The sequence below is a fragment of the Euprymna scolopes genome, chromosome 12, assembly GCF_053919585.1.
Source record: "Euprymna scolopes isolate OS-2025 chromosome 12, ASM5391958v1, whole genome shotgun sequence".
Taxonomy (NCBI): Eukaryota; Metazoa; Mollusca; class Cephalopoda; order Sepiida; family Sepiolidae; genus Euprymna; species Euprymna scolopes.
The window spans coordinates 12,765,865-12,788,049 of NC_136493.1; the positions used below are offsets into that span (position 1 = coordinate 12,765,865).

The 22,185-nt window shown below is 29.6% G+C and overlaps 1 long non-coding RNA gene across 1 annotated transcript; it reads left to right on the forward strand.

The window, feature by feature from the left end:
• Positions 1 to 7,948: 7,948 nt before the first annotated feature.
• LOC145291194 (uncharacterized) lies at positions 7,949 to 21,173 on the forward strand. The gene is made up of 2 exons (XR_013869349.1): positions 7,949 to 8,246; positions 16,469 to 21,173. It is a non-coding gene; the product is annotated as an uncharacterized LOC145291194 (long non-coding RNA).
• Positions 21,174 to 22,185: the final 1,012 nt, after the last annotated feature.

The following is a 22,185-nucleotide window of genomic DNA, read 5'->3' on the forward strand; positions in this document are numbered from 1 at the left end:
GAACACGTACTTTGTGACCGTCACATAGAAAAATATTGCAACTCTCTCACTTCGGGATAAGATTAAAGTGTAGTATCTGTTCTTCAGATGCTACACTTCAATTTATTGTTCTCTGTCAGTGGAGGAGAAATCCTTCACGACTGAGACAATTTTTATTTTTGTTCCTTTTCTCCACGTTAAAAAACGACCCTGGTGTCTAACTCTGTCCCGTGGGGAGGCATTGTAAATAGGGACTCTCTCACGCGACCGGTGTTTATTCCCGTCTAAAAAAAAAAAGGGGGGTGGGGGTAGGGTGAATGTTTACTTTCTTTCCAACTCGATGACGCCTTTACAGGTTTTCGAGTATGCTGTAAATGGATATCACAGTAATATCCTATTTTTGCGTCGGAAAAAAAAATTTCGCTACTTCTACAGTTTATCGCCGAAAATGGAGACGCCATTTTATTTCGAACATCTGTCGATTAGAGGGAGAAATCAGTATTTTAAACTATGACCGAAGTAGGAAATAACAAAAAAGTTACAAAATTGTTTTATTAAAATTATATTTTCTTACGCAGACTTTTCAATAAATGTCTTTACAATTATAGTTTGATACAATTTTATACAATAAATGTTTTGGTTTTCAAACGGCGATCTCGCCCAGTTCAAATAATTATGAATATGTCATTTTCCTTTTCTGCTTTTAATAATGTCTTTTTTATTTTCTGTTTTTAATAATAAAAATATATACGTTTCATGAAAAGCTTTCTCGTTTTCATTAATTAAATCGAAACATTTCCAATTAAACAATTACGGATATATGTTCTTTAGGTACCTCCAACTCGCGCCACGGTTTAACCGAGGCCGCCGAGATATATTATTAACATTATGTTAATAATATATCTTGGTGGCCTCGGTTTAACCCCCACCTATATATAACACGATGTAATTGTAATTTAATTTAATATTATCATCCTAACTTTTTTAAAAGCTTCAAATAAACTGCTAATATTAAAAATTTTTTTTTTTACAGCATACAAAAATAATAAAAACGCAAGACAAAAATCGTGTTTACATTATCGACGCTTTAAAAGAACGTTCCTATGTTGTAACGTTTTTTTTAAGCCGTTGACACACCCATTTTTAAAAATCTACTAAAAATCAAATAATAGTCATATCTCCCCGAAATTTTCGATATTTATTCATTATTAAATAAACTTACATAATAAAAGGTTTCGTTAAATATATTAGACAAAATATATATCTTTTTTTTAGATGTTTTACCCTCCCCCCCTCTATATTTCATGATAAAAAAACTAAACAAATAAAATGTGGGTCGATAAAAGTTTCAACATTTTTTAAAGCTGAAAAGATCAAATAATTAAAAAATAGTCATTTATATATATATATATATATATATATATATATATATATATATATATATATATATATATATATATATATATATATAATATCCTGTTATTTATTTCACTTACCTCAAAGTTGTAAATAAAATTGGACATAAATTCAATATTATGTTAAAAAAAACACACTTTTTCTTGATAATTTTTCTCGCTAATGTAATTATTCGAATTACACACACACACACACAAAAAAAAAAAAACAATTCTAAAAAATAATTATTTGTAAAAAGCTTTAAATGATATTAAATTCAAATATTACGCGATATGAAGTTTAAACGAATATTTTTTGATAATAGGTTTCCAATAATAATAAAAATATATTCATATAAGAGTATATAAGACTATTGAGATAATAAAAATTTAAAATCTAAAATCGACCTTGAAAAGATTTCCTTTGATTTTATTATTTAAATTGTTAGAGGGTGGTCCTTATGTGTGGCGCTTTTTTTCAAAAATGTACGGAGGCTTGTAAGGGACATTATCTTTAAATCCATGTGTCAACAGAAGACGTTAAAATGAATTAATTGTGTAATTCGTTAATAAAATGTATTTGTTTTACAAAAGATAAGTTTTATATTATTTTTTATCCATAGCAAAAAAAAAAAAAAAAATTACTTCCATTAGCAATTATAACGCGATTGCTTATCCATAGAAATTGACACAAACACACGAAATGATGACGTCACTATTAATGTGTGTAATACTCACGTTTTACACATCGCCGTGGAAGTGCCTAATGTCACGGCCACCGAGAGTAAGAAGAAGGCCTGTTAACTGAAAAATGCCTGCAGGCAATGCAGGTAAGATTTGTCAGACTGTCAGTACTATATGAGGGCCATTATATTATTCAATATAAAATATAAATATTATCTATGTAAAATTAAGTAATTTTAAAGCAATATACAATTTAATACTGATTAAACTGAATTATGAATTTATAAAACAAAGAATTAAAAAACATTAAACACCAACGATAAATAATTTTAAAAGTGAAAACCATCGATAAATAATTTTAAGAATGAAAACAAACGATAAAATACAAAAAATGAAATAAAAGAAATAATTTAAATACAAACAATAAAAGTTAGTAGCGCAGAAATATTTTTTAAATTTAATTTAGAGAAAAATCACACGGGTTGAATGTTATTTTTGTGGAACTTTAGAGATGAGGGTTGATAATATAAATATTATCTATGTAAAATTAAGTAATTTTAAAGCAATACACAATTTAATACTGATAAAACTGAATTATGAAGTTAGGAAACAAAGAATTAAAAAAACATTAAACACCAACGATGAATAATTTTAAAAGTGAAAACAAACGATAAATAATTTTAAGAATGAATACAAACGATTAAATACAAAAAAATTGAAATCAAACAAATAATTAAAATACAAACAAACAATAAAAGCTATTAGTGCAGAAATATTTTTTTTTAATTTAGAGAGAAATCACATGAGTTGAATGTTATTTTTGTGGAACTTGAGAGATTATTCGGACTAATGTTTTCATTTTGCGTGTTTATTTCACAACGTTTTATCATCGAATCTTGACTTCTCCTTTATTACATCCTCAGACCGAAAATGATGTTCACATACCTAAAAACATAATTATAGAAAACATTCATGCTATAATGTAAACTATTGTTAAAATATAAGAAAATATAGTAAACAAACATTTACAATAATAATAATCACAGTGTAGTATCTGTTCTGATGCTACACTTCATTTGTTCTGTCCTCGGTCAGTGGAGGAGAAATCCTTCATGACTGAGACAATTTTTATTTTATTTTTTGTTCCTATTCAAAGTGCCCCGTTTTGGGAGCTAGATTTTCCCACATTAAAAACCGACCTTGTGCCTAACTGTGCCCTCGTAGGGAGGCAGGTAAATACATTTTTTAAAAAGACATTTTGACAATTATTCTCATGTAAAAGTTATTTGTTTATAATTCTAAAAAAAAAAAACAATCAATTTTAATATATAACGCGCAGTCGCAACTAATTTCATTAATAGCCGCGTGGTGAATAATTTTCAAACCGACTTTAGAAAAAAAATATAAAACTTTAAAATATTTGGAAATACTCAATGAAAGGTTTTATTTATTATTAAAAAGACATTTTGACAATTATTCTCATGTAAAAATTATTTGTTTATAATTTTAAAAACTAAAACAAAATTAAATTAAATTTTCAACCTTCCTGATAGATTTTTAGCCTTATAAGAAAACAAACAGTTAAAAATATCAACATAATATTGGCTGTATTAGCAATAAATAGTATTGTTTCTTTAATTTATATTAACAATGTTATCAAACGTTATGGAAGTACTTGAATACAGTTCTAATTAAATACACGTTTAATTATTAATAAATAACATTATTTACTTTACTATATTTAGTTGGAATAAATTTTTCCCTTGAGACTTGTTCCTTCTCTTTAGGAAAAGAAAATATATGTACTTTGGGGCCTTTTGGATAATTTGCCCGGCAATTTGGAACAACGCAAGAATACACCATGTTAGACAGCAAACTGAAAACTAGACGAAACTGTTACTGATAGCATAAACCATATACCTACAAGTGGATCTGATAATGACGTCACGCTGTCATGTGCATCGGCCTTCTTTATTCTCGGTAGCCACGCTAATGTTCTTTTCACATTCTTTTTATTTTTTTCATAGTTCTTTCTGGAAATAATTAATTTCTATTTTAATTTTTTTGTTATTTATTTCCCACTTGGGCCATAGTTTAAAATACTGATTTCTCCCTCTCATTCTAATCGACAGGTGCTCGAAATAAAATGGCGTCTCCATTTTCGGCGATAAACTGTAGAAGTACCAAAATTTCCAAAAAATGATGAAATAGATTGGATGAGAGAGATAGGGGTAGAAGGGGGTTAAGAAGGGCACTTTCTTAACCCCCTTCCTAACATCTTTTTTAAGACGAGAATAGGTACCGGCAATTCTAATGGCTGCTTATGGGACCTGGTTTTGAACGCCGGTTAATCATAATGTTTTTTTTTTTAATTTTCGGTTACTTTTTGATTATCTTTAAAAGATTACAGCTTAAAGTTAATTTCGCAAACAAAAAATAGCGTGTGAAATAAAAATACATGGAATAATTTTATCTGAAAAACCGTATATTTCACATAAAAATTCATCATGACAAAAATCGTGTTTACATTTTTCTGGCAAGAGAAATATAAGTTTTCTGGAATTATTTCCAAGTGAAGTATTAAGTTAAAGTCTTAAATAATGGATTAAAATGTACTTAACTTTTGCTAAAAAGGGTAATAATTATTCAAAAATATGGCCATGGTAGCAACAAGATTAGTTTTGTGTAAAAAAAAAAAAAAAAAAAAAAAAAAGTCATGGCGGAAAAATTCAAAGAACTACGGAAGCACATTAATGACATAATTTCATTATTATTTAACAATTCAGTTTAAAAATTCAGTGAATTTAATTCACTACCTTACAATGACAATTTATTCGTTATAAAAGTTCAAACAATTATTAATAGAATTTAAACTTTCATAAACTTTAAACGGCATAAATGTTAATTCATTAATTATACTGACAATTTATTCATTGAAAAAAAAAAGTTAACACTATTATTTATTAATATCTATACAGAAAGTGGAAAGGAAACCATTTATAATTATCGAAAAAATTAACACTAAAAAAATGCAAACTTACGTTTTAATTAATCGGAATGTTTACGTGAAATTTAAAGTCGACTTTACACAATTTGAAAAGTATCTGAAAATGACATCTAGATGTTGGAGGGGAGGAGGGCAAACGGACAGGTTTCCTTTTCTTTTCAAGAATGGACATCCGTAGTTACCGACATGGAACGTTTGTATAAATTTTTCCATTTTTTTATTTAATTATTTTTGTATGCTCCTATTTTCAAATTAATTTTTTAAAAATTATTGTTCAATATTATATAAAAAATATTTTACGCCGAAAGTTTCACATTCTTGCGAGCAAGGATATTATTAAAAGCTTGCATATAAAAATTATGCGAAAGTTGTAATTTAAAAAAAAGTAGAAATATTTTTTACAACTATAATTGTTTTGTATGAAAATATTAAATAAACAATGCTTAATTCAATGGTAATATCGGTAGTTCGAGAAATTCATTTTTCTTCTAGTTATATCGAATTCATTAATACGGACTTTAGGGTTTTTTTTCGTAATGTACATGTAAAAATTATTTTATTTTATTTTTATTGTTACAAATTACGACGCTTTATTTATATATAAAAAAAGGCAAAAATAAATTCTTGCACTTTTTATTTACTACTGAAAACCATAACTTTAGTAAAAGGTATTTTTTGTTTTAACAAAATAATACATTTCCACTAAGATTTAAATAAAAATAATTCGTTCATTATAGGCACCGCCAAAAATGGCCGCAAAATCAAGTTGTTGTTGTTTTTTAAAACTAGGCACCGCCAAAAATGGCCGCAAAATCAAGTTGTTGTTGTTTTTTAAAACGAAATTACATTTATTAAAATCCATTATTTCTGAGTAACTTTTTTTTTCCAGAAAGATAAAACCCTGAATTTTATCATATAGAAAACAGAATAATGTAAAACTTTTTCTACTATTTTTAATTCAATTTTAAATGTTAAATTTTCCCAAAAAGTTAACAATTGACATTTTTTGTCTTGCACAAAAAACGTATTTAAATATTTAAAAAAAAGGGTTTTTGAAATAATTAATTAATTTATTTATTGTCTAACTAAGATTTAGGATGATTTTCTAAGAGAATATGCAAAAATATTATAATATAAGTACCTGAATTTCAAATAATTCCACTTATTCATATAGGTAACCAGATATTTCGCGTTGACGTAGAGTTCAGATCGACTCTGTTTACGTTTTCGTTTGATAAAAAGCAAACTATGGAAGACCAAACAGGCCAAAAAAAACTTATTTTTCAGTGACGAAAATTTCAATGTATTATTAAGCTGAGGCTGGCCAGTACCAGATGGGTGACCATTTGTATGCGTTTGGTTTTTAATGTGTATGTGTGTGGGGGCCAGGCTCCCCAAAATGGGGGGGGGGCAATTTAAAGCAAAATAAAAAAAATTATTTCAGCGCGTTTGGTCCACCGTAGTCGAAAGGCGGCAAACGTTTTCAAACGGGATCGAAAAAAATGATGCTATTTTTAACACAAAGGGCACAATATTTATCGAATTTTTTTTTTGGTATCGATTATTCAAAGCATGCCCTGTTTAATAATGGTCATGCATTATTCGGCTCGCTAAAAAAAAATTGTTAATTTATTTATCAAAAATTTTAAAATAGCTTTTTTCGTATAAATATTTAAAAAATTTTTGTTTTTGTTTTGCTTAACTTAAATTAATTATTTTACTTAACATATTCACCGAATTTCACACTTCAAAACTCAAAAGCGGGATAATTAAACACAATCGAAGTTCTGATATTCAGACGTCAAAATAAGGAATGCAAACAATTTTTTTTTTTTTTTTGAATCTATAATTCTGTCCCTTACAACAACACAATATGTTGATTTCAGTTTCAGATGATTATTTTAAGCATATTTGTTCCCACTTCAAAACAAGGGGGGGTTTGTAAGCAAAAATATATATATATATAAATATCGTTTATGAAAAATAAGTACACTGTTATAAAGTTCATTCTTCTCCTAATAATCGCGGAAAATTTCGTATTGATCGGATAATTACCTGATTTTTGGTAGATTTTTAAAAAGACGGTCCGTCAAAAAGTACTGACCTGCCCCCCCCCCCCAGTTTTGGCGGTGTCTAGTTCATTATATTCCGCGATCATTATTTGATAAATACTGAAAATTTTATTTAAATTGATTTATTTCCTGATTTTTGGAGAATTTTTAAGTAACGAGAGGGGGTCAAAATGTTTATACATTTTGAGCGTCAGCATTCATTTTGTCCGTACCTGAGAGTCGCAATATTTTTCTTGATGATGATGGTCACAAAGTACGTGTTCATTATAGTAAAATGTTATAATTGAAAACTGATCCCCAACGAAAAAAGTCATAAAAGATTTTTTTTTTTTTTTTTCAAAATTTTTTTTTAATCTGAAATTTAAGTTTGTAATCCATGAGATTAACGTGAAAAAAAAAGTGTAAATTGTGGAATTTAGAGGTGGGGATCAATTTCCTAAATGCCCGCCCTAATGCAGAAACAACATAAGTTTTTTTATTGAATTAATTCTTTTTATTGAATGTTAAATAAGTTCCATTTCAGTAAATGGTTTTCATTATTTTTTCTTTTTTTCAATGCATTTTTATTTTTTATTTTTTTTTGGTAAAGGAAGAAAAGTAAAAAATCGACATTCTGGCTGTTCGACATATCTTGCCTGAACCTCATTTTTGAGTGACCTGACCAGGTCTGCCTTGTACGGTAACCATGGATATGCTCAGGCAGAGACACACATAAACCGGCCCTTTTTTGCACTTATTAAAACTAGTTATGTGAAATGTTCAGTTTTATCGATTCATATCCAGCTTCAATTATTAAGCGTGGTCTATGCACAAAACTAATGAACGGCCCTTTTAACACAAGGAACGAAATATGATATACACCGTTTTACGATGTTCGTGCATTGTTTATTAATCATTGATGTTTTGTTTTTCTTTAAACGATTTCACGTCTAATTTATTTTTTTTTTTAATCTTTTAATTCTGATTCGTTTCAATCGTTATGCATATTTTTTTATTTATTGAATACACGAAACGGAAATTGTAAATTGAAATCCCAACAAACGGAGCAAATTTTCTGTTTTGAAAACTGAAGAAAATAATCATAAAGTTTTTTTTCTTAGGGAATGAAAGGTAAGAAATCTTTCATGTTTTTTTTTATCATTAAAAAAAAAAAAAAGGAACAATTTTAAACTCTTAAATTATTGTTTTTCAATCGAATAAAAATGTCAATTTCATGTTGAATTCCAAGAAATCTCATGTGTTTCCATTGGGGGCGAATTCGTACGGATTGAATGGCCCTGATAAAACTAAGAAACAATTCAAATGCATAAGGTTTGATAACTTGGAAGTGTTGAGCTTTACCGATGGTGGATCAATATTAGTGGATGATGTTTAAATTGTAAATGTGTCCAACTCCAACACACAATCAACCTTTAAAAACATGTTTTCTAAGGGGTGTCGGGTGTGGTGAAAACGAATATCGCATTTAAAATTGGGGCCGGTAACTAGTTTTCACGATATTTCAAACACACTTTTCCGCATGTTTCATGTAGTAGTGTAACCTGGCGGCCATATTTATTTATGACGCACACGTACAGAAACGGTAGAGGGAACGATTGAAATTACAAGATAACGATAAACCGTTTTTAACATGATGAGGTTGGGGTTGTCTATTGCAAAAGCCGTTCTTAACATGGGGAGGTTGGTAGTGTCTATTCCGAAAGCCGTTCTTAACATGGGGGAGTTGGGGGGTAATCTGAAAGCCATTCTTAACATAGGGGAGGGTGGAGGTGTTTATTCCGAAAGCCGTTCTTTGTTGTAAGCATACCCAAAAACCTATAAAAGTCGACATTTCGAATGTGAAGAGTGAGTAAGACTTGTAAAAAAATACCATAAATTTTACCAAAATTACTTTTTCCGTTTAAAAATTAAATTATTTCATTTCTATTAATAAAATTTTATTTACATCGTCCCCACCTCCGCTTCTGCACGTGTGCATCATAAACAAATATGGCCGCCACAGTACATTACTGTATAAAACATGCGGAAAAGTATTTTGTAATATCTTGAAAACTTTTTGTCGGCCCCAATTTTAACTGCCATATTCGTTTTCAGCACACCCAAAAACCCTAGAAAACAAGTTTTTAAAGGTAGGTTGTGAGTTTGTCTACCAGGCCACAAATACCGTTTAAATATTAATTTTAAGATAATCGAGTCCTTTATGATAAAATACAAACTTTTTCCGATGATTATCATGAACTACAAACTTTTTCTGATGATTATCATAGACTAAAAACTTTTTTCTGATGAATATCATAGACTACAAACTTTTTCTGATGATTATGATAGACTACAAACTTTTTCTGATGATTATGATAGACTACAAACTTTTTTCGATGAATATCATAGACTACAAACTTTTTCTGATGATTATCATAGACTACAAACTTTTTCTGACGATTATCATAGACTACACACTTTTTTCTGATGAATATCATAGACTACAAACTTTTTCCGATGAATATCATAGACTACAAACTTTTTCTGATGATTATGATAGACTACAACCTTTTTTCGATGAATATCATAGACTACGAACTTTTTCAGATGAATATCATAGACTACAAACTTTTTCCGATCAATATCATAGACTACAAACTTTTTCTGATGAATATCATAGACTACAAACTTTTTCTGATGAATATCATAGACTACAAACTTTTTCTGATGAATATCATAGACTACAAACTTTTTCTGATGAATATCATAGACTACAAACTTTTTTCGATGATTATCATAGACTACAAACTTTTTCCGATGATTATCATAGACTACAAACTTTTTCCGATGATTATCATAGACTACAAACTTTTTCCGATGAATATCATAGACTACAAACTTTTTCCGATGAATATCATAGACGGCAAACTTTTTCCAATGAATATCATAGACTACAAACTTTTTCCAATGAATATCATAGACTACAAACTTTTTCTGATGAATATCATAGACTACAAACTTTTTCCGATGAATATCATAGACTACAAACTTTTTCTGATGAATATCATAGACTACAAACTTTTTCTGATGAATATCATAGACTACAAACTTTTTCTGATGCATATCATAGACTACAAACTTTTTCTGATGCATATCATAGACTACAAACTTTTTCTGATGAATATCATAGACTACAAACTTTTTCCAATGAATATCATAGACTACAAACTTTTTCTGATGAATATCATAGACTACAAACTTTTTCCGATGAATATCATAGACTACAAACTTTTTCTGATGATTATCATAGACTACAAACTTTTTCCGATGATTATCATGGACTACAAACTTTTTCTGATGAATATCATAGACTACAAACTTTTTCTGATGATTATCATAGACTACAAACTTTTTCCGATGAATATCATAGACTACAAACTTTTTCCGATGAATATCATAGACTACAAACTTTTTCCGATGAATATCATAGACTACAAACTTTTTCTGATGAATATCATAGACTACAAACTTTTTCTGATGAATATCATAGACTACAAACTTTTTCTGATGCATATCATAGACTACAAACTTTTTCTGATGAATATCATAGACTACAAACTTTTTCCAATGAATATCATAGACTACAAACTTTTTCTGATGAATATCATAGACTACAAACTTTTTCCGATCAATATCATAGACTACAAGCTTTTTCTGATGAATATCATAGACTACAAACTTTTTCTGATGAATATCATAGACTACAAACTTTTTCTGATGCATATCATAGACTACAAACTTTTTCTGATGCATATCATAGACTACAAACTTTTTCTGATGAATATCATAGACTACAAACTTTTTCCAATGAATATCATAGACTACAAACTTTTTCTGATGATTATCATAGACTACAAACTTTTTCTGATGATTATCATAGACTACAAACTTAACTATCTTTACCAACATGTCACATGATTAGTCACGGTGAAAGTTCCTTAAATTCTGTTATAACAACCGGTAAAAAACACAATAAAAATAAAAAATAAATAAAAGTGTTCCCCACTGATCCCGAAATATATTCATTCTCTGCTTATTTTTATAAATTATAATTCATTAAAAGTTATTTTTAAGAGTCAATTGTTGTTTTATTTATCATTTAAGAAAATGTTTCAGTGTTTGGAAATGTTTCAATTAATAAGGTTTAATAGATTGACAGACGATAATGTGATGAGTTTTGTGTGTCTGTGTGTTCGATAGTGTTTGTGTGCATGACTAGAAGAAGATGAACTGGCTTCCACTGGTTTATTTAAGAAAAATCTGGCTTTTGAAGTTGCTCCCAGAAAAACCATTTCAAATTCAGAAAGTTTTCTGATTGGTCCAAAATATAATTATTTGTTTTAACTTAGGATAGTGTATGCGCAGATGATATGTGTACAAACCCTTTTATGCGTTTTGATTTTGTACATCAATGTGTAAATATCGACTAGAGATTTCAGTTCATTATATTTTTTAAAGATAGGTTCAGAAATATTTCATAGACAGTAATTTATTTAAAGAGATAATTTCAATATAAATTCATATTTTTACAAATATTTCAATGGAATGTGCTCTGATGAACTCTTTGCATTGGTGCCTCCTCAGCATAGATATCCCAACAAACCTGCTTAGCAACAAAATCTCAGTCCTTCACTGTTAAGATTTCTTAATACCAGAAAGCCTTCTACTCTATTAGTTTCTTCCCTCGGACAGCTAAACTTTGGAATTCCCTTCCTGCTACCTTCGTCCCTGATGTACTGATATGCAGGTTTAAATGTAATGTAAACCAACATCTTGTTAATCTTTTTTAAGCATGGTCCTAAATAGTAGCCCGTTATGTCCAAGTGGCAATATGTCTTGTTAGGGGTGGACGTGAGTAAAAAAAGGAAAAGGCCTGGATAAGAAATGTATTTGCTGAAAGTCACTGAAATAAGGGTTCAATATTGTGAATTTGTAATTTATAGTTACTTGTGTAAAGTAGAATTTTCTTGAAAATCAATTCATCTTTTGCTGTGAATCATCTCAGCCTGATGATATTCATCGCAAATTATTTTACATCTCATGAGAGATTTTTCTCGCTAATTGGTTTGATCATCTTTTGCTTTTGTATTCATAATGGAATTCGTAGCACTCTTGGCCTGTTCACTGTAGACATACGCAACAAGAAAAAAGTTCCAATAGATTTCACATGAATCTTAGTGAAGAATACAGCGAAACTTCCGCCATTGTTGTCATTGTCAGAAGAGAAGTGGCCAAAATATGGTGAAACAATGACAATTCTGAAGATGAGGATAACAGCCCGCAAATAAATAAATGTACGAATTACTCATCTCAAAGGATTCCAATAAAAAATAATATTTAATACTATTCAGTAAGAACCCAATGATGGAAAATCAGATAAGAACGAAAAACTTGGATTTATAAGACCAAAAAATCCAACCTTGATTACTCTGGCGCAGTAGATAGAGGTGTTGAATCTCTATGGTTCCATGTGAGCATTGTCTGAAGATAAAGGTTTAGTTGACCAAAACGTGGTAAGACAACAATAACTATGGAAGGTAATAATTACTGGAGATACAGTTATGAGACTCAGCATTCCCATCCGGTCACGATTAATCACCTGAAGAAAGCCAGAAGATGAATAATCCAAAATATGGTGAAACAACAACAACTATAAAGTCTATGAATAAATAAATAAAATAATTCACAAGTTTCTCTCTGACTTCATGTCATCTGAGAGGAAAATAATCAGAAAAGACATTTGAATCTGATCATTTTAAGTTTGAGACATCATAAAAACCTTGACACTTCTAAAGTCACATTAGACTTCATAAATAAGTCAGAGAGAGTTGCAACCTTGATTGAAGTGAGTGTTCCTAATGATGGCGGTCTGAACAGAGCTGAAAGAGAGAAACAGATCAAATACCAAGGTCTCATGTATGATATGAAAAGAAACTTGAATCTTAGAGAGATATCAATCATACCAGTTATCATAGGTGCCACAGGGCTTATGAAGAAGAACCTGAAGTCCTACCTAACTAATATTCTTGGTGAACCAAGTGCAAAAGAGATCCAGACAATTGCACTTAAGGGAAAAACGAGGATACTAAAAAGAGCTCTCGGTTGATTTCAATAAAAAGCAGGACAATGTTGGCAGCTGGTTTGGCTGCCCCATACTCAGCATTACAATCTTCAAAGTAAGAAAATTAAAAAAAAAATTGTGATAAATGCAGAAGTAGAGAGTGTGAACCACCTGACATTCAGCTGTAAGATTCTGCTGAGGGACGGCTATTATATAATATGACACATTAGAGTGTGTTCTATTATATAATATGACACATTAGAGTGTGTTCTATTATATAATATGACACATTAGAGTGTGTTCTATTATATGATATGACACATTAGAGTGTGTTCTATTATATGACACATTAGAGTGTGTAAATATCTCCATTGGAATATGTGGAAAAAACAGTTGGGAATAAGTCATACACCATCCACTATGAATATGCAATTCCTACAAGAAAACGGGGCTATTAAATTCGACAAAGTGATATGGGACAAGTAAAAGAATCAATCTTAGTAGAAATTACTGTCGCCACTGATGCTGGGTTAAACAGAACTGAGAGGGAAAAGGTAACAATATACAAAGGTTTTTTTATATGACATGAATGTCGAATTATGTTCTTACACATGAGAACTTAAATATTTACTGTCAGGTGTTACTAGTCACAATAGTCAGCAGCCTTATCGTCCATGAATGCAAGGTCAACAAGTCAGCAAGGTCAACAAGTCAGCAAGGTCAACAAGTCAGCAAGGTCAACAAGTCAGCAAGGTCGACTGAGGACAAACTCAAAGAATCTTCACATCTAAGTTGTTTATTATTTTTTCTGTATTTTCTTTACTTGCCAGAAAATTTAATTTTTACAGTATTTTATTAATTACTGTTTAAAAGTCCTTTCTCGTGTTGGTTAGATTACAGCTTTGAATTTTTCTAGGTGATAGATGATTGTATTATTTGATTAATGTTCTCATCTTGAATGTTACTTGCACAACGTTTCGGTCAATATAGCCTTCGACCTTCTTCGGGTGTGTCAGTTGCCATGTTTGGTAAACAAAAAAGAGGGTTAACTCTACACTTCCAAGGTATTTTTGGTCCTATTTTACAAAAACTTATAAAATCAATAAAAATATCAAGCTAAACATTAAATTATTTATAACAAAAAAGATTATGGTTATGGTTAGATTGTTCTTAAAATATACAGAGAGTTGAGCCTTCGGGTCAAAAATAAAAAAGGAATAGGAAGGAAGTGTTATGGAAAAAAGGATACCCATCCTCATCTAATTGCAAATCCTGCATTCTTCCTCCTCCTATAAATAAATCAACTCCATTGAAAGCACTAGCACACTTGTCAGCTATGACTGACCGGTGTTCAGCAAGGTTGATTGAGCACAAGAAGAACATTTGCAGATAAGTGCTTTCGACTGTATTTTCTTAAATTACCAAATGATTAATATTAATAAATTCATGAAATCTGAATATTATGGTAGTTACCTTTATTGCAAATATGGATACATTGAAGAAGCTGTGGTGTAGAAATAATGTTTAGGAATTCATACAAGTTTAGTGTTTACATCTAATTACAAGGTGGCGTAAACCACATGATATTTCCCTTCTATTTTTATATTACAATTAATATTTAACCTCGATATTATAGCTACTATTTTTATAACCATGTCTTGTTTGACTTTATAAATATAGTTTTATTTTTAGAGTTATTGCTAAGCCTGCATAACACAGAACTAGTAATATTTTGTATGATTGATGGGGTTATTTGGATTATTCACATACAGTAGATTAGTATTATTCTAGCAAATATGATTATTCACATACATTAGATTAGTATTATTCTAGCAAATATGATTATTCACATACATTAGATTAGTATTATTCTAGCAAATATGATTATTCACATACATTAGATTAGTATTATTCTAGCAAATATGATTGTGTGAATTTTTTTATTTAAGTTTTAACACGTGGCTTATTTGATTTATATTAGACACAATTTTTATATGCATAAATTTCTTGAATTTTTCACTCTTATAATAGTTAATCCATCGTCTCTATATCTGTATTATTAAATGTATTTGTGATGGTATATAACCCAGATGACACAATGTTTCTGCAAAATTCAAGGATCCCATGATCAAATCATTTGAATTTGTATCCATTTGACATTATTATTTTGGATTTTTTTTTAATAATGGGGATTTGATCCAAGAATACTTTGATATCTGATTTCTATCCGTGTGTATAAGTTGTTATATATATATATATATTGTGGTGAAAAGTTCTTAAAAATAAGCTAGATAGAAATGCATGATGTCAAATTGTAGGAAAGTACATTGATCTATTTTCGCTATTATCCCAGCAAGTGATTGCTTCTCCAGTATTAACCAATTGATTTCATTCCACATATTTTTTAATTGCATGTTAATTCTAAAAAAAGACTTGTTAACCGTTTCCATTTTAGGTCTGGTCAGATTAATTAAGTGCTTAATTTAGAACTGTAAAAATAATTAACCCTTTATGACCTGAATTATGATGTAGATGATTTAAAAATTTATTGTTAATTTTAGTTAATTTAAAAGGGAATCATACTATGATTGTCTTCAAATTGGAAAAATTATAAAATTCAATAATTTAACTACCACTGAGAATTTTTGTAGTTCATAAACTTACTTTGATTATTATAAATAGTGTTTGAAAATAGTGCGTTTATGACAACAAACGAAATCCTCCACTCTCTGAGACAGATGGTGGTATACTGAATGTAAGCAATGGACAGTTGCAATCTGAAAGTATCTGAAATCTACCCAGAACTAATACGTACAAGGCATGTTTGAATCAATTCCCATGTTATTTATGCCGTTATATTCACTTATTTACGGCTGAACGAATTAATTCAAGCAGGTCATGAAGACTTAATGGACTTAAAAGTAAAAGAAGGTTTCAAATGAAAGACTTGGGACTAAAATCTTTCTTCATATGAATTTATAGGTTGAAACACTTTCGAGATTATATGTGTATGTTTCGTTTAAACTTGTTCCTTTGCTGAGAATTTGGATTTTTCAAATGTGTACCTTAATGTATAATAATATGTATTAATGTATTATGAAAAAAGTAGTAAGATATCTCAGGTGATTTTTTTTTCATAGAAATTATGAGTTTATTCTGATAACAATAAAGAAACTAAATGCATAAGTGTGAATGCAAATAATAAAAATCAAATTTTATTTTCTATTTACAGATGCTCCTGACTTAATTACTACAAAGGAAATTATTCTTGTACATAGATGATGAAAGCAAATTTGCTGTGAGAAAATCATCCAGGATTCCCCTATTTCACAAATATTATGAAATATTATTATAAAATAAAATGAAAACATCTTTTTTACTATGAAATCATTAAGTTATGTACTCTGGAAAAATACAAACTTGTAAAGTGTGAGGATATTTTTGCACTATAAAATATTGCTTACAGATAATATCAAAATTTACATTGGAAAAAAGGTATAATTTTGTGAATATTTGACTTTTACTATGGAGTCTAATTTAGGGCAACATGTGCAAACTCCCACAATAGAAAAGCCATATTCTTGTAAAGTATGTGAATATTCTTGTTCTCAGAAATCAAATTTAGTAAAACATGTGAGAATTCACACTGGAGAAAAGCCATATTCTTGTGATTCTTGCGAATATTCTTGCAATATGAAATCAAATTTAGTGAGTCATAGAAAAGTACACAGTGGAGAAAAGCCATATTCTTGTCAAACTTGTGGTTATTCTTGTTCCCAAAAATCAAATTTAGTGACACACATGAGAACACACACTGGTGAAAAGCCATATTCTTGCAAAATATGTGAATATTGTTGTTCTCAGAAATCAGATTTAGTGAAACATATAAGAATTCACACTGGCGAAAAGCCATATTCTTGTGAACTATGTGGATATTCTTGTTCTCAGAAAAAATCTTTAGTTATACATACGAGAACTCATACTGGCGAAAAGCCATATTCTTGTGAATTATGTGAATATTCGTGTTCCTTTAAATCAAATTTAGTGACACATATGAAAATACACACGGAAGAAAAGGCGTACTCTTGTAAGTTATGTGAATATTCTTGTTCTGTCAAATCAAATTTAGTAACACATATGAGAATTCACACTGGAGAAAAGCGATATTCTTGTGAATCCTGTGAGTATTCTTGTAATCAGAAGTCAAGTTTAGTCAGACATATGAGAGTTCATAGTGGAGAAAAGCCATATTCTTGTAGAGTTTGTGGATATTCATGTTCTCTTAAATCAAATTTAGTTACACATATTAGAACACACACTGGAGAAAAGCCATATTCCTGTGAATCTTGTGACTATTCTTGTTCTAAGAAATCAAGTTTAGTAAGACATATAAAGGTACACAGTGATTGGCCTTTATAGAGCTGAATGAATGAGAAAAGATAACAAAATATCAGGACCTAAAAAATGATCTAAAAACGACATAGTCTCTGAAATAAAATGAAATACCGGTTGTGATTGGAGCAATTGGCTTAATAAAAAAGAATCTTCAGAAATATTTAAAAGCAATATCTGGAAAACCAAGCTGTAACGAAATACAAATAGCAGCCATAAAGGGAACAACATCTATTCTTAAAAGAACCATCGGATATAAATTCAAATGATAACAGAATCAAGTGTTAGCTCCAGGAGGGATTAATCCCTTAATCTCTTAAAACTTACTGAAGTAAAATAAAGAGAAAAAGCTATATTTTTGAAGATATCTAGAAACTAAATTTAGCAGAACACCAAGCTAAAATAAAAGCCTTAGCTGCACATAAAGTGTGAATAGAAAATAGTAAATTATTTGCAAATTATCTTAGAATAGTTTATAGGAGTCTCATTAGAGATGAGGTAAAATTGAGCTTTCCATCAACTCAAGAAAAACATAGAACTCACTTTATGACGACCCCAAACTCACTCACCAAACAAAATAAGAGTGGATAAACAAAATTGAAGAGAATAATAAGGACAAAACAAAGATGCCAGACTTGAAAAAGTAATTTCAAACCTCAGTAATTGACAACATTCTAAATCTCTGCCCCGTCCCCCCAAAAAAAGATGAAGTTCCTCATCACTACCATGGCTTCAATAGAATAATCAGGGGTGATGAAGATCCACCTGAATGGCTCACTATAGGCAATACGTCACCTTTTTCCATAGAGTGAAGAGATTAATGCCTATTTGCTGCTGTATTACGATCTAGAAGTTACCCCGATGCAATATATGAACTTGAATGTGTGCAGAGAAACCTGTCAAAAGTTTGGATTGATTCCAAGAAGGCATTTGAAAATATACCTCATTCCCGAATACATTTCTTTAGAACTTTATATGAATATATGAAGTCATTCTTTTAGAGGTTATTGATATGACAAAGATCAATTATGCTAAAAGACATGGAGGGAAAAATAGAGATTCCAAATATTAAAATTCAAGAAGGAATATTCCAGAAGGACAGCCAGTTACCATTTCTTTTCCTCCTCACAATGGATCAACTAAGTATACTCCATGAAAGATGCAATGCTGAATACAAGCAAGAGAGAAAAATAAACAGTCAAACCTAAACTCTATGCTGGGATCTTAGAAACAACTTGTTTCTCTGAAAGATATTTAAAAATAAAATACACAAATATGGAAGAGATGCAACAGATATTTGGGAGCATGAACGAATGGAAATGTGATAGTGTTGTGCAACAAAGACAGACAGGTAGACAGATACACCAAACAAGATGTCATCTGAAACAAACTTGAATCGACATCTCTCATCATTGATGTAATCCTCCCAAATGACTGAATTCAAAAGAACCGAAAGTAATAATATATCAATATTTCAAGAATGACACTAAAACAATGTGATCTCTAAAATAAATAAACATTATACAAAACTAGCTTTATTTAAAAAAGAATACAGATACTTAAACACATTCCCTTGGAAGTAGTAAAATACAGATAGCAGATTTACTTGTATAAATTTAAATCATAACAGAATTTGAAAAAAAGAGAAAAAGCCCTATTTGTATATCGGTCCTGGATATGACCTTAAACTATATCCGATGGTGAGGCCCCAGCTTGCGAGCTTTGGGGAGTGTGGAGCCACCCTTTAATTGTCATTGCTCCCAGGTCCACTCTGACCTGGACTGGTAGTACCTGTAAGGGTTCCAACTATGGGTTAAATAGAAACCGACTTAAAAACAAACAAACAAACAAATATACTCTATTAAAAAATTGTTTTTCAAAATCTCTAGATTCGGCATTAAATAACTTGAAAAGGGTATGATATGCCGTAAAACAAAAACAACCAACCTAGTTATATACATATGTCAAATTTAGTCGCTCATAGGCTAATCTATATAAATAAAACAGTATCATGTGTATGTCTGTCTGTGTGTAAATATTTAACGGATAAATTATTAAACTACTGGCCACATAACACTGAAATTAACAGGAAATAGTAATCATACATCAAGGATGATTTATAATGAGTAAAATCTTTGTTTGGATGGATGAATAATGCGTACAGAAACCGACAAATTGAAATGCAAAATGTTCATTTCAATGCAAAATGTTCATTTCAATGCAAAATGTTCATTTCAATGCAAAATGTTCATTTCAATTTGTCGACATATTTTAATTAGTTTGTGCATGCGTAAATTAATCACAGCTAAAGGTGCTTTCATTTTAAATCTTTCTTATCTGTTGAGTTAGTTCAAATAGTAGCACATAAATGGAGTGATAAATGAAACAATAAATATTTTGGTTTCGATTTTAGTTGATGGCACCTAGTAATTTCTTTTTAAAACTTTTGACATCAATACTATATATATATATATATATATATATATATATATATATAGATACATATATAATTGAATATTATTTTACGTGCATAAAAGTATACCTATGGACATGCATGCTTCTAGCTTTTAGCTGTCGTCAACATAGCTAGAAACATGCATGTCCATAGGTATACTTTTATTCACGTAAAATATTTAATAATAAAAATAAAGAAATAAATACGTCTCATAAAAAATAAGGGCGATCTATATACATATATATATATAAATACACACACACACACACACACATATATATATATATATATATATATATATATATATATATGAATAGCTCGTCCTTATTTTTTATAGGACGTATTTATTTCTTTATTTTTATTATTAAATATTTTACATGCATAAAAGTATACCTATGGATACACATATATATATATATGTGTGTGTGTGTGTGTGTGTGTGAATAACAAAAAGTTCTTAAAAAAGCATTTAAAATATCGCTAAAAAAAACGCCAACAACTGATCTTTATGTATATATATATATATATATATATATATATATATATATATATATATATATACGTACAATAAAGAATTGGGCCTGTAATAATAAATTCGAAATCTGAATGAATTAAACTGTATTAAGCGTATTTTACAACTTGTGAAACGCACAGCTCTTCTATTGATAAGAGATAACCAGCTACTGCACTGATCATCCCATCTTAAGCCGTATAGATGAGAGTATGAAATAGAAAAATGACAGTGTTCTATTACAAAGACATACTCTGCTATTTTTCTCACTTGCTCGTAGAACATCATATTAACCAGAATGCCAAGAAAGACGCTTGGAGGCATAATACATTTGCATATATTGAACTTTACATATTTTCGATTTTTAATGTTCGTACACATTTCCTGCACTCTGTTATCAGGCAAATAATATTACATTCAAATGGTGATATCCCTTGACACCTCATAATATATTTGCACGTTCATTATTGAAGAGACATTTTATCATTTTTCATATAGATTTCTTTTTTTTTCACATTTCATACACGATTTATATAGTTTTCATTTTTTTTTTCAAATTAATAAATAAAATCAAACCTTGTTAAATGATTGTTTTTTTTCTGAAGTAAGGTATTGTTTCATTGAAAAGACATAGGTTTGAAGTATTTTTGTATAATTTATGATATTCTTTCATACACCGCTTTCATTGATTAAACTTGTAAAGCATGTTACTTTCATTTGCTCATCATTTTCTATGATAATGCTCTATCAACAGTATTGAGCATATTTTATTGCATTAGGATTTAATATGATAATGCTCTATCAACAGTATTGAGCATATTTTATCGCATTAGGATTTAATATGATAATGCTCTATCAACAGTATTGAGCATATTTTATCGCATTAGGATTTAATATGAAATACTTTATAATAAGTGATATAAATATATACAATGAAGTTATGAAAGAGTAAATCTTTAAAAAAGCAAAACTTATCAAGATATGAAAAGCCCCACACTATGAAGAGGAGCAAAGGATAATATTAAACGAAAAATAAGGAATGAAATCATAAATATCTTTATCATAACATCAGGAAAAGTAAAGGAGAAAAACACAAAAAAAAAAAAAATTCTGGATAATATTGAGCAACCTGGTTCATTATGCAGGCGAAAGGATCTTGGAAGTTTTGTCTCCACATGAACTCTTTCTAATAATCCCACGTTCGATTTTGTTTCTTTGCTTTGCTTCCTTCACATTCTCTCGACTTGGTTCGTTAGCGCACGTGTAGTAGGGTTAACAAACTTTATAGATTCATTATCTTAATTATCTGGAAACGTGCACAAAAAAAGAACTTTATTAAAGTGTGAACTCTGACAAAAAATAATTGAATAAAAAAAAATCATTGAATGCTTTTAGCGTCTGCGAACTTGAATTTGATTGGTTAAGTGGCTCAGCATAATATTAATTTGATTGGTTAAGTGACTCAGCATATTCTGGTTGTTCTCGATATCTGCCCAGAAACACTCGTGAAGGCTCGGAAAAATCACGGTAACAAAAGTGCATAAGTAGTGTTTTTCTTTCTAGTATAGATTTAAATATAAAACAAAAAGAT